At 37.2% G+C, this 13322-nt stretch overlaps 1 protein-coding gene across 5 annotated transcripts in view; it reads left to right on the top strand.

Annotated features, from left to right (window-relative positions):
• The window catches only part of LOC145736270 (neural cell adhesion molecule 1-like), a 57672-nt gene that overhangs the window by 17631 nt on the left and 26719 nt on the right, over nucleotides 1-13322 (top strand). Inside the window, exon 1 of one of the 5 annotated variants that reach the window (XM_081990599.1) lies at nucleotides 12730-13135. The exons of the other annotated variants lie outside the window; for them this stretch is intronic. The gene's annotated coding sequence lies outside the window, so the exon portion shown is untranslated. Of the gene's footprint in view, nucleotides 1-12729; nucleotides 13136-13322 lie in introns of those variants that run through there. 5 annotated transcript variants of the gene reach the window in all.

The following is a 13322-nucleotide window of genomic DNA, read 5'->3' as shown; positions in this document are numbered from 1 at the left end:
ACTTAAAGAGGTGCCTTCATTGCTTTCGTTAATTAATTTCCCAAATTGCGTGAAATCTTGACAAAAGGTGAAGGAATTGCCTGTTAATAATTATTATTACTAAAAATGATAATAGTTTTCCAGTTTGTCACTCTTAGGCCCAGTACTTTCAGTTTAGAATAACTTTATTCTAATTCTGTCATTTCTATAAGAAACTATCCTAAGAATAATTTTATTCGGAGGTGAAAGTACCGGCCCTTAGTGTACAATTTACTACCAGACTCAAACAAGGCATAGACGTCCCCATGTCAGGTCTGTAACGCCAAAAAGGGGCTTTAAACACACACAATATGTTTTGTTCAAACATTAACCATTGTTGGGTTGGTAAACGTGCGACATTTCCAACATTCAATTTATCTTTTAGGGGCAATCTCTTTCAAGTACGACCGTTTCCGAGTTGTCGTGCATAGTTTTATGAGAAAGGACAATATGCAGTAGTTTGGGAAAAATTCGTAAATTGCCCCACCAATATCGGGTTTTAAGGGATAAATATGGAAGAGACTCTAGCTAAAAACATCAGAGAGTTGGTAGTTTAATTACGTGGGGTGACAACAAAATAGAAGTTCTCTCTAAGAAAGCCATTAAAAGTTGTAAAGCTAGTAAATAACTAGGAAAAGGGATAGAGTGCTTTAGCACGATCATTTGTTGCTATTCAGGGGGGGATTTAGTCTCCGACAGTGTGTTTAACGTATTTGGCACGTTATTTCCGAACATTCTCGCTGAATTTTAGCGATTTTACCTTACCAACGAGATGAAAAACGATTTTTGCGAGCTTTTAGTTTGAATAAATCGAATAATCCGGAACGGGGAAAATATATTTTATTAATCCCTCTTCTTAATGATTTATGTTTCTATATAATACAACTTATTGTGTAATTTCCTAAATCCTCTTGGGAGTAAAGTAATGCGTAATGTTAAGTGTAGAGTGCCTTGCTCTGAAAACAATAACATTGCCAGTTGTTTGTCCTCCACGAACGTGCTGCCGCCAGTGTTGCCAAGTCAAAATATTTAATGGCGGTAGAATAATCGGTCAAACAACCGGTAGATCAAAACAAATTCATTCATTTATATACAGGGTGTCTTGTAATAGTCGTCAAAAATTTTAATCTTGCTACAAAAACCGTACTTCAAAAATACAGTTTTTTCATTTTTTTTATTAATAAAGTTTTGACATTAGTGACAGATGTCACGTGGTTTTAAAGGATAATTTAGCTGGGCAGTCACGTGACCATTGTCAAAATTCATAAATCTCAAAAACACTCGTTATATCGAATACTGCAAGAAAACGTTTCTAAACCCAGATTTTTGCAATTTTAGAGCATGGTTTGCCAGTTTTGACGTTAATGACAGTGGTCATGTGATTTCAGAAGACTATTTACTTAGACGGTCACGTGACAATTGGCAAAATAACATTCATCATTCTCAGAAACACGTTTCATACCAAATACTGCAAGAAAAAGTTTCAAAAATCTTGATTTTTGCAACTTTTGAGCATGGTTTGACAGTTTTAACGTTAATGACAGTTGTCACGTGATTTCAGAAGACTATTTACTTAGACGGTCACGTGACAATTGGCAAAATAACATTCATATATCTCAAAAACAGGTTTTATATCAAATACTGCAAGAAAACGTTTGTAAACCCTGATTTTTGCAATTTTTGAGTATGGTTTGACAATTTTAACATTAATGACAGTTGTCACGTGATTGTAGAAGACTATTTAGTTAGACGGTCACGTGACAATTGGCAAAATAACATTCATCATTCTCAGAAACAGGTTTTATATCAAAAATTGCAAGAAAACATTTCAAAACCCTGATTTTTGCAACTTTTGAGCATGATTTGACAGTTTTAACGTTAATGACAGTTGTCACGTGATTTTAGAAGACTATTTACTTAGACGGTCACGTGACAATTGGCAAAATAACATTCATCATTCTCAGAAACAGGTTTTATATCAAAAACTGCAAGAAAACGTTTCAAAACCCTGATTTTTGCAACTTTTGAGCATGGTTTGACACTTTTGACATTAGTGACAGTTGGTCACGTGATTGTAAAACATTATTTAGTTAGACGGTCACGTGACAATTGTCAAAATAACGGTCATAAATCTCAGAAACACGTTTTACATCAAAAACTGAAGAAAACGTTTCAAAATCCAGTTTTTTGCAACTTTTGAGTATGGTTTGACAGTTTTGACGTGAGTGACAGTTGTCACGTGATTGTAGAACACTATTTAGTTAGACGGTCACGTGAAAATTGCTAAAAGAACTGTCATAAATCTCAAAAACACGTTTTATACCAAAAACTGCAAGAAAACATTTCTAAATCCTGATTTTTGCAATTTTTGAGCATGGTTTGACAGTTTTGACGTTAATGACAGTTGTCACGTGACTGTAGAACACTATTTAGTTAGACGGTCACGTGAAAATTGCTAAAAGAACTGTCATAAATCTCAAAAACACGTTTTATACCAAAAACTGCAAGAAAACATTTCTAAATCCTGATTTTTGCAATTTTTGAGCATGGTTTGACAGTTTTGACGTTAATGACAGTTGTCACGTGACTGTAGAACACTATTTAGCTAGACGGTCACGTGACAATTGTCAAAATAACGGTCATAAATCTCAAAAACACGTTTTTTACCAAATACAGCAAGAAAACGTTTTTAAAATCTGATTTTTGCAACTTTTTAGAATGGTTTGACAGTTTTAACGTTAATGACAGTTGTCACGTGATTTTAGAAGACTATTTACTTAGACGGTCACGTGACAATTGGCAAAATAACATTCATCATTCTCAGAAACAGGTTTTATATCAAAAACTGCAAGAAAACGTTTCAAAACCCTGATTTTTGCAACTTTTTAGAATGGTTTGACAGTTTTAACGTTAATGACAGTTGTCACGTGATTTCATAAGACTATTTACTTGGACGGTCACGTGACAATTGGTAAAATAATATTCATAAATCTTAGAAACAGGTTTTATATCAAAAACTGCAAGAAAACGTTTCAAAATCCTGATTTTTGCAATTTTTGAGCATGGTTTGACAGTTTTGACGTTAATGACAGTTGTCACGTGACTGTAGAACACTATTTAGTTAGACGGTCACGTGACAATTGTCAAAATAACGGTCATAAATCTCAAAAACACGTTTTTTACCAAATACAGCAAGAAAACGTTCTTAAAATCTGATTTTTGCAACTTTTTAGAATGGTTTGACAGTTTTAACGTTAATGACAGTTGTCACGTGATTGTAGAAGACTATTTACTTAGACGGTCACGTGACAATTGGCAAAATAACATTAATAAATCTCAGAAACAGGTTTTATATCAAAAACTGCAAGAAAACGTTTCAAAATCCTGTTTTTTGCAACTTTTGAGCATGGTTTGACAGTTTTGACGTTAATAACAGTTGTCACGTGACTGTAGAACACTATTTAGTTAGACGGTCACGTGACAATTGTCAAAATAACGGTCATAAATCTCAAAAACACGTTTTTTACCAAAAACTGCAAGAAAACGTTTCAAAATCCTGTTTTTTGCAACTTTTGAGCATGGTTTGACAGTTTTGACGTTAATAACAGTTGTCACGTGACTGTAGAACACTATTTAGTTAGACGGTCACGTGACAATTGTCAAAATAACGGTCATAAATCTCAAAAACACGTTTTTTACCAAAAACTGCAAGAAAACGTTTCAAAATCCTGTTTTTTGCAACTTTTGAGCATGGTTTGACAGTTTTGACGTTAATAACAGTTGTCACGTGACTGTAGAACACTATTTAGTTAGACGGTCACGTGACAATTGTCAAAAGAACTGTTATAAATCTCAAAAACACATTTTATACCAAATACAGCAAGAAAACGTTTTTAAATTCTGATTTTTGCATATTTTGAGAATGGTTTGACAGTTTTAACGTTAATGACAGTTGTCACGTGATTTCAGAAGACTATTTACTTAGACGGTCACGTGACAATTGGCAAAATAACATTCATAAATCTCAGAAACAGGTTTTATATCAAAAACTGCAAGAAAACGTTTCAAAATCCTGTTTTTTGCAACTTTTGAGCATGGTTTGACAGTTTTGACGTTAATGACAGTGGTCACGTGATTTCAGAAGACTATTTAGCCGGACTATGTAGTGACAATTGTCAAAATAACTGTTTAATCTCAGAAAATCGTCCTGTTTCGAAAACTGTGTTGAAATGTAATTCTTGCAAATTCTAGTAAAATTTTGACAATTGTGACAATAGTGACAGATATCACGTGGTTTTAGAGAATAATTTGTGTGTTTTAAGGGCATTTTTAGAATCCTTATTAAATTTCCTATTCAATAAACTGAAAAAGTATATAAAAAGTTTCACAACCAACATAATAGCAATAACGTAATTAAAAATGGTTGATTATATACAAAAAACGGAAAAACGGTAGACCTGGCAACGTTGGCTGTCGTCTAACAGCAAGTCCGTGGAGGACAAACAACCGTTACTACCTAACCTTCAAAAAAATGCAATTTGAACGGGTCCAGGCAGTTTCATTACAGCGTGGAGCAAATATTGTCTTTCTTGACACTTAAATTGTGCAGTGTAGGCCATAAAATTCGTGAAAATAAGTTTTTTGTGTAAAATTGGCTGCATTATTGAGATCTCGTTGTCAGCAATTTTTCCCCGAGAAACTTTTCGTTCATCGTGTATCGGAAAAATGTCGAAAGTTGCTTGAATGGCGATATATTTCCAAGTATTCGGCTGCTATTAACTTATTGGTTTGCTGGCCGGAAAAAAACCATGAAATCTAATCCGTAAAAGTAAATATTTGGCATTACACCCGTTCAACTGAAATGCAAACTCCCTAAGGGAGTTTGCCTAATTTACAGATTAAATTAACTCTATAAATTAAGATAGACACCGGAAACGGGAACAAAAGATAGAGTGGAGCTTAAAATTCTATTAGCCGGAACATTTTAAGCCTCCTACATCCGGAATTGGGACAATAATCTTTTAAGGCTACTTATACACACTGGGTGTTGTTTAAGTTGAATTTCGCTTGTTACTAAATTCAATTAAAGGCCCCAATACCGTTAGGGCGATGATTTGTAGCAAGCAATATTCAACCTTACGTTTTTTCCCTGTTTCAGTAAAAAAGCTAATTTCAATTCCATTCTGCCAACGGCGCTTATACAAAACACACTCACACAAAGGGATTTGTCATCGAGGCTATTCAGCTTGAAATCTGGATTTTAGAGTGGGAACCTATTGAATGTAAACCAAAAAAAACTGCTAAATTTATGAAACAAATCAATCAACTATGACTTGTTTGGCAGTCAAAATTAGGCATCTCCTTGAGAGATTAGAGATCTGCATATCCAATTTACGGTCTTAAAGGCATCGATCTCTCGGCTAACCCTGTTTTGGATCAACTCCCCCCCGTGGAGTTATGGAATTACTGTAAACGACAAGAAAACGAGTCAGTATCGATCATCGAGCGCCAAATGAGAGAAGAAAAACTGTTTTCGAATGCGTTTTCGAGCCAAACATCCGTCAATCAGACGAAAAACGACCGGATTTCGGAGTGGGGAATGAAACTGGCGACACTCATCCTGTGTTTGTTCGATATCGATGTGTTCGACGTCCCTTTGACGGCTCGTCCTACACTCTTTGATTTCCAGTAAAATTAAAAATTGTTTAGTGCCATTTGTTTGTTAGGCAACCAACCATACACTATATTGTCACGTTTAGGGGGTAGCGCAGGAACAGAAACAACAAACGTAGTACAAGCATGACTTCTTTATTCGGCGCTGCATAACTCTTAGTATTGAACACTGTCCAAGAGGGGGTGTGTAGATGCGTGGGTGTGGGGGTATGGGCGTAAGGCCTTCTGAAGTGCCGCCAAGCGGTACCCGCTCGATACGAGCAGGGTGCCCCTATGTCCGACACGCCCAAAGGACTTACTTTAGGTACTGCAACAGGGTAACGAGCCGTCCGGGCACTAGGAAGTTCGGACTGTCGCTCGTGACCTCCCTCTGGGGATGACCCCAGAGTTCGGTCATCGTCGATGGCTTGGGACGCCGATTAAATACTCGTCTCATGACCCCAATTTGCCGGTCTCGCTGATTCGGCAGTGCACTGGGGGAGACCGGGGCCAGACTAGGTACCGGAACATGGTGTAACTTATGTTATTCGTGACATCTCCCCCTTCCAACAAGTGTTCGCCCCGAACACTAAAATTCTATATTACAAAATCAATTTCTCGTCTTTCCTTTTTCCATATGAATTTTAAAATTAACCGATGTTGCTTATTTGCTAGAGAGGGTATGGGAAAAACTTTATTCCAAAAATATAAACACTTTTCTCTTAAAACTACTTCTAGATTCCTAGATAATGTTTTCAGCCAAAAAAATTAATTCTTTCCTTGGGTCACCTTTCAACCTAGTGTTGCGTCTATCTTCTTGCTCTCCATTTTGGCCAAAATTTACGTCAACTGCACATTGTATTGTATACTCCTTTGGGCACCATCATCTAAGTGGAAACGCTTCACCTAGGCTTCATCTCGTAGTGCCGTCTCTTGGCACTGTATTCTCTAAGCGGCAAACTTCATCGCTTAGCTTCACTTCTTCCTACTGTGTCCTTTTGCGTGCTCCTTTAGCACACCTATCATTGGACATGTATACTTCTTCTTAATTAACGTGAGCACATTTGGAGATGCTTCTTCAGCTCGACTTATTAAAAGACTCTGGGTGCACACGGGTGTAAGTAGAACCGTCGTGGCGGGACCCATCTGAAGATGTCAGCTTCTCCAAGACTTGCTGCTTTACTTCCTTAAATGATATGGCAATGCGTTGATAGACGCAACAAGGTCGTCCGGTGGCCACTGAAATAAACAATATATATATATTTTTTAAATTAATAAACAAAGAATCCTATATCAAGTACTTGCACTTGACCTAGTTTTAAATAAACACACGATACTTGCACTATTTTGCTGTCTCAGCAAGGAACCTAGGTCACTGGCTTAGAAAATTGAGACAATGTTATTACTAAACTGCAACTATGCAAATTATATACTTATTTCTACTATACCCAATTACTCAGTTAAATTTTACCTTTACTAAATTAATATAAATTATACTTATTATTGTGCTCATCTGCACTGCATAGACTCTGTTGCTTTAGGGCGTCCTCCAGGTCGCTCTTTACTTTACCCTACTCGATTCGGGCAAATGCGAGTCTGTAAACTGGTCCTTCAAAATCTTCAACATCTTCATTTTTTGGGAGGGTCGTAGCGTCAGGGGTAGAGCTGGGGTGTGACTACTGATATGAAGATCAGTAGTCCGAGATCAAACGCGGCACCTCCACCATGTCACGTTTAGGGGGTAGCGCAGGAACAGAAACAACAAACGTAGTACAAGCATGACTTCTTTATTCGGCGCTGCATAACTCTTAGTATTGAACACTGTCCAAGAGGGGGTGTGTAGATGCGTGGGTGTGGGGGTATGGGCGTAAGGCCTTCTGAAGTGCCGCCAAGCGGTACCCGCTCGATACGAGCAGGGTGCCCCTATGTCCGACACGCCCAAAGGACTTACTTTAGGTACTGCAACAGGGTAACGAGCCGTCCGGGCACTAGGAAGTTCGGACTGTCGCTCGTGACCTCCCTCTGGGGATGACCCCAGAGTTCGGTCATCGTCGATGGCTTGGGACGCCGATTAAATACTCGTCTCATGACCCCAATTTGCCGGTCTCGCTGATTCGGCAGTGCACTGGGGGAGACCGGGGCCAGACTAGGTACCGGAACATGGTGTAACTTATGTTATTCGTGACAATATTAGGTAGTAGTAGGACAAAATCGTCTGTAAAACCCACTTGGAGTGAGAAAATGACTGTTTTAAGTACATTTTTGAAATCCTCATTAAATTTCCTATCTGATAACGTAAAAAAACACTACAAAGTTTAATACAGTCAGAGGAAAAATGGGTGTCAAAGTTTGAACTGCCAAAAACACAGTTTGAAAGGACAGTCACGGACAAAATCGCTTGTAAAACCCACTTGGAATGACCAAACGACTGTTTTAAGTACATTTTTGGAATCCTCATTAAATTTCCTATTCGTTAACATAAAAAAATACTACAAAATTTGGTACAGTCAGGAAGAAAAGCGGTGTCAAAGTTTGAACTGCCAAAATTGTTTGTTTTTCTGCATACGTTTTTCTCGACCAATCAACAGCACCGCAGAGTGCTGCGACAACTTTGACAGTTGCGCCATGAAACTATATAAGAGTTCCAGACATCATTTTAGATTTAATTGTGTTAGTGAATCGGCTTGAGATCTAATTAGGTAAATTCCTTACGGTATTAATCCTTGAAACTCGATACTCGGAGATGCCGAATCGATTTGATATTAGTCTGCAAAGTGGATATGCAAGCCATCTAAATCCTTTAAGAAGATCGTCTCTATAGGGATTCAGACTGATCTAGTAAGCGCTGTCCAAACGCGGTTTTGGCCTGAAATAATAATTTAAAGTAATCGCACCAAGTTGATTTCCATTACTAAACAATGCGAGGAAAATAGCGGCAACAAACAAAAACAGTAAAGGCACACGAAGTGTACGAGCCACGAAGACTCCATTATCTTAAATAGTTTTCTGTGGTTTTGCTTTCCGGAATGCAAATTAATTCCAATCTCCAAATCTGCTTCGGGTTAAACAACTAAAACTCGTATTACATGGCGGTGATAACGTAAATAAAACATTTAACCAACAAAATCGTAGAAAAGGAAAATAATTAACACTCGCCAGAATCGCAAAACAGAAAAGAATTGTTTCCGTTAGAAACGCAGGTTAGAAATAGGAAATAGGGTTAGGATGTAGAAAAAGGTTTGGTCACATTGGCAACACCGCTAATCTCGTCGGCAGACGACAGCCAGGACGTCAAGACAGTTGACAGAAAGAGAGGTGACCGATTCTCCCGAAAGCTATCCGAAGATGACCGACTCGTTTTCGACCCACAATTTAAATCAATAATCATCTCTTTGTGAATACGAATTTCTTTGAATTTTTGTACAAAACGTGTATTTTTGTACGCTTGTAAAAAAATACAAAATTTACAAAAAATACTACAAAATTTTTGTAGTATTCATTTATGTTATTGAATAGGAAATTTAATGAGGATTTCAAAAATGTACTTAAAACAGTCATTTTCTCACTCCAAGTGGGTTTTACAAGCGATTTTCTCCGTGACTATACTTTCAAACTGTGTTTTGGCAGTTCAAACTTTGACATCGCTTTTCTCCCTGACTGTACAAATTTTGTAGTATTTTTTTATGTTACTGGATAGGAAATTTAATGAGGATTCCAAAAATGTACTTAAAACAGTCATTTTCTTACTCCAAGTGGGTTTTACAAGCGATTTTCTCCGTGACTATACTTTCAAACTGTGTTTTGGCAGTTCAAACTTTGACATCGCTTTTCTCCCTGACTGTACCAAATTTCGTAGTGTTTTTTTGGGTTATCAGATAGGAAATTTAATGAGGATTCCAAAAATGTACTTAAAACAGTCATTTTCTCACTCCCAGTGGGTTTTACAAGCGATTTTCTCCGTGACTATACTTTCAAACTGTGTTTTGGCAGTTCAAACTTTGACATCGCTTTTCTCCCTGACTGTACCAAATTTTGTAGTATTTTTTTATGCTATCAAATAGGAAATTTAATGAGGATTCCAAAAATGTACTTAAAACAGTCATTTTCTCACTCCCAGTGGGTTTTACAAGCGATTTTCTCCGTGACTATACTTTCAAACTGTGTTTTGGCAGTTCAAACTTTGACATCGCTTTTCTCCCTGACTGTACCAAATTTCGTAGTGTTTTTTTGGGTTATCAGATAGGAAATTTAATGAGGATTCCAAAAATGTACTTAAAACAGTCATTTTCTCACTCCAAGTGGGTTTTACAAGCGATTTTGTCCGCGACTGTTTATTCAAACGATGTTACTAGCAGTTCAAACTTTGACACCCATTTTTTCCCTGACTGTATTAAATTTTGTATTGTTGTTTTATGTTATCAGATAGGAAATTTAATGAGGATTCCAAAAATGTACTTAAAACAGTCATTTTCTCACTCCAAGTGGGTTTTACAAGCGATTTTCTCCGTGACTATACTTTCAAACTGTGTTTTGGCAGTTCAAACTTTGACATCGCTTTTCTCCCTGACTGTACCAAATTTTGTAGTATTTTTTTATGTTATCAGATAGGAAATTTAATAGGGATTCCAAAAATGTACTTAAAACAGTCATTTTCTCACTCCAAGTGGGTTTTACAAGCGATTTTGTCCCTGACTATCCTATCAAACTGTGTTTTTGGCAGTTCAAACTTTGACACCACTTTTCTCCCTGACTGTACCAAATTTCGTAGTGTTTTTTTAGGTTATCAAATAGGAAATTTAATGAAGATTCCAAAAATGTACTTAAAACAGTCATTTTCTCACTCTAAGTGGGTTTTACAAGCGATTATGTCCCTGACTGTCCTTTTAAACTGTGTTTTTGGCAGTTCAAACTTTGACACCTTTTTTCTCTCTGACTGTACCTAATTTCGTAGTATTTTTTTATGTCATTGAATAGGAAATTTAATGAGGATTCCAAAAATGTACTTAAAACAGTCATTTTCTCACTCCAAGTGGGTTTTACAAGCGATTTTCTCCCTGACTATCCTTTCAAACTGTGTTTTTGGCAGTTCAAACTTTGACACCCATTTTTTCCCTGACTGTATTAAAATTTTGTAGTGTTGTTTTATGTTATTGAATAGGAAATTTAATGAGGATTCCAAAAATGTGCTTAAAAATGTGATTCGGTCACTCCAAGTGGGTTTTACAGGCAATTTAGTCCTTCAAACCGTGTTCAAAATTTAGATCACAACTTTACTCACTTAAACCAGTTTTACTGTTTACCGTCCTTGATTACAACCAGCTCGTGTTAATCCCATTCAGAAGGAGCATCATATGGTTGCCTCTTAAACGGGAATAAACGTAACCATTAAACAAATTGCTTTTTGGGGGAACTAATTGAGTGAAGACAATATGTTTCCAGGGTTGCCAATAATCGTATTTTTTACCAATGGTTTAGAGAGTATTATTTAATATTTAAGCCTTAATTATGCATATACAGAGGTGTGGTAACGGACAGAGAAACTTAGATGGGTGCATGGGCGGGACAAAGACAGAGTAAACGAGAAAATTATCAAGTAGGCCATATTTTCAGCGCGCCGTTGCCAAACGCCGTCAACTATCCAATACCGTCGACTGAAATTAATTTTGTTGTTGTTGGACTACTCCTGATTTATTTCCATTCATTCGGATAATCTGTATTCGCTTAGCGAGCCGTATTTAGTCACTACTAAAGAACTAAATATGTTACAATCAGTCAGTTTGGCAACACTGACGCAAAACTATGGCCTACTTGAAAAATTTGTGTTCACGTCTTTATCACGCGCATGCAATCATCTGTGCGTCTCTGTCCGTTACACGGTTGTCCAATGGGTCGGTTTTGGATTTACCACATCTGTGAGAAATTAAGTTTGTTAAACGTCAGAAAAAGGGAATACTCTGTGTTAACTAGCAAAACATTTTGAAAGATGTCTGGTTGAAACAAAACAGTGGAACAGTCACGTTTTGACTTTTGACAAATCGCTTTTAGATGTCAAGCAAACCAGGCAATCCTGATTACGCTAGCTAGTGGCAAAATCGTGTTACCTTAGTTTTGGCTCGAAGACAACCGCTCAAAGATATCGATTTGACCAAATTGTCAATTTGGACATAAGGTAACGTCACGTTACTGAAATCGTTGGGTTAGTGCGACGATAAAACCCAACTGCGTCCCTCCTTTCGGAGTTTCGTCCTCGGAACAGGGTTAATGCGGAAATAAAAGCGTTTTGGAGTAGCGAAATGGTAACGCCATATCGCACCCAACTCCCAATAAGTTGGAATTAGAACGAATATCCTCTTTAATAACTAAAAAAAAGGAAAGGAAAGTTGTCTTGTTTTAAAGTTAAAGTGAGAAAACAACGTTCATTCCCACCGTTGAATGGGGAAAACACCCAGTTTAACAGCCACAATTTGCTTAAATACGTTTTAATGAGAACTAACGTGAGCTTTATTACCTTAAGCAAACCATAAATATACACCAAAAAGGACCCAGTTTGTTGGTACACACTTTACAGCTTCAGGGAGCCAATAATCAAACGTGTGTGTCATTTTTGAATGGGTTTGCGTGACATTTTAAGTTTATTGACGTTTTGGCGAAGGAAACGACGTTGTATAATCGCCTCGTTCTACTCCAGGTAATTATAGCGTACTATTTATTCAAAATAGTCCTCTTTCATTATTTAGTCCCTTGTAAATGAGAAAAAAAAAATACTTTTAAGGGTTTTCGTTGCGGAAATAAACGAGCGGCTTATAGAGTTTGCTACGGGGAGCGTATTAAAGAGATAACGCTCCATATTTTTCTTGCTCGTGTATGCTGATGTCGTGGCTTTTAGTGCTCGAAAAGGTCAGCTACATTATTTAGCTCTTGTTTACACGACACACTGAGATTAAAAAAACATTTTGCGATTCTACGAACACTGTTGGAGTTACGATAATGGAAAACATCGGCAACACCGCCATCGTTGACAGTTGTCAGTCAGTACGTCATTAGTGTCCAAGTTAAAAATAGGTTATGTAATTAGTATGTTGTGCTTGGTATAGTGGCGGGCAATGTTAATTCGAGTGTTTATACAATTAAAAGCCCCTTTCATGGCTTTCATTGCCTTTCATTACAACGAAAAGGTCAGTTTGCGTCACAAACGTTGTACAAGCGAACCGTGTACTTTTAATTCAACTACTTGGTGTTCTCACGTAAAGGAGCGATTCCGAATGCAAAAGAGACATTTCCCATGCATACGTCCGCTTATTGAAGTGTCGGATTATTCGGGAATCGACAAATTGGAAGGCAACGACGCGAATTTCAATCGTCGAGGTAAAAAAAAACACGAAATTTTAACCCTACTTTCAGACTATTTGTGAACAGTGAACTGAAAACTATACATAGAGACGACACGAGTTACCTACCTACAAAGGTAAAGTATACTTCCAGCGTATTTATAGTGTGTAGTACGACTCGTAAGGGCAACTAAACCTAAACAGTTTTACTGCAGTTTGGGCTTTACCAAGTTTGGGCAAACCCTACTTTACTGATGCACAATCCTTACCATATATTGGTTTTTGGAAAGTTTAAAGCTGCCCACCGACATATAGTTTCAACCC

The sequence above is a fragment of the Ips typographus genome, linkage group LG12 (genome assembly GCF_016097725.1).
Source record: "Ips typographus isolate SLU linkage group LG12, UJ_Ityp_2.0, whole genome shotgun sequence".
NCBI lineage: Eukaryota > Metazoa > Arthropoda > Insecta > Coleoptera > Curculionidae > Ips > Ips typographus.
Note: the sequence above shows the minus strand (reverse complement) of the source record. Positions and strands in the feature narration are given on the sequence as shown.